Source organism: Octodon degus, unplaced genomic scaffold, assembly GCF_000260255.1.
Source record: "Octodon degus isolate 3935 unplaced genomic scaffold, OctDeg1.0 scaffold00453, whole genome shotgun sequence".
Taxonomy (NCBI): Eukaryota; Metazoa; Chordata; class Mammalia; order Rodentia; family Octodontidae; genus Octodon; species Octodon degus.
In genome coordinates, this window is record NW_004525029.1 from 133,172 (window position 1) to 134,510 (window position 1,339).

Sequence of the window (1,339 nt, forward strand, 5' to 3'; positions counted from 1 at the left end):
TCAAGCTGTGTTTGGTGTCCAGCAGGGAAAAGGTGCATGTCCGAAGAGAAGACCTTGTGGAAGAAATTAGAAGAAGAACAAGCCAGCCTCTCTGCATCTGCTGAGCCAAGCAAACTTATCAGAGGAAGGTGAGACTGACACTATTTGAGGCTAAAGCTGCATTTGTGCTTAAACAGTTTTGCACACATTTGTTCCCACAAGAAGACCTGAAGAGGGCAGAGACTTTATTTTTATTATGATTGGCAGATGACAGAGTGCTACATCACTTTCTATAGAGCGCCCTGGGGCACCATGGGGAATTAAGCCAGTCCACCTCAGGCCTGACATGGCTTCCACAGGGCTCCATTCCAGATGGAACTAATGCCTTCCTGCCACACTTGTCACCAAAGGTCCAATAAAATGCTTCAACAATTGAAAAAAGTATTTCTTTTATTTTAGAAAAGCCTGAAGTTTTCCATAACACATTATTTCAAATGATGACATACAATTAAATTAAATATCACATTTTAATGACTTCCTTCCCAGTGGGTTAATGTCAAAAAGACATGACAGTTGATTCCTGTAACTCTGCCAGCCCTTAGTCTCCAGGACCTGGTTTTGTTTCACCACTTCAGCATGACTCAGGCGCCAGTGTGCAGTATCTGGAGTGAGCTGCTCCAGCCTGCCGGGACATTGATGGGACCTTGGATAAAGCTGTTACCTCTGTACACCAAACAACTGTGCTGCTACCAAGTTCCATGCCAAATAGGTGGAGGGATGGATGATATTGAATCGAAGGCCAAATCTTAGTTTTTATTGAATTTATAGGATCTTCTCACATAAATTATTACCTTTTTAAATAATCACATCCCATAATTTATTTTGATATAAATATTTTTGTGAGCCCAATTCTAAAGAAAAAGCCAATATATTTGTGCTTGCTGAAAGGATAAAAAATTGCAAATGATACATAACTTCACTAAACAAGATAATATGCATTTCACAGTATTTCTGGTAATGCATAGTGTTGTCTTCAAAGTAGTTGTTTATATTATCAGATATATGCATGCAAAATTGGAACAAGAAAAAATACAAGAAAGTATTAAAAGAAAGAAAACCATAAAAAAGAGACAGAGAGAGAGAGAAAACAACTTAAGCTACTTCCCATAAAATTGCTTTTCCTTTTAGGACAAGTCTATGATGGCTCAATTGTGAAAAATGGATAAAACTCACCAATTGCTCAGTGATACACAGCCTCATCTTGCTGAGATATGCAGGATGATACAGGACTGGATTAAAGGACAAGGCCACATGGTATTGGAGGAAGTGGCTGCTGCTGGTGGCTTCATTTTGTGGAATC

The 1,339-nt window shown here is 39.1% G+C and overlaps 1 pseudogene; it reads left to right on the plus strand.

Annotated features, from left to right (window-relative positions):
* The window catches only part of LOC101564721, a 79,799-nt pseudogene that overhangs the window by 1,462 nt on the left and 76,998 nt on the right, over positions 1-1,339 (plus strand).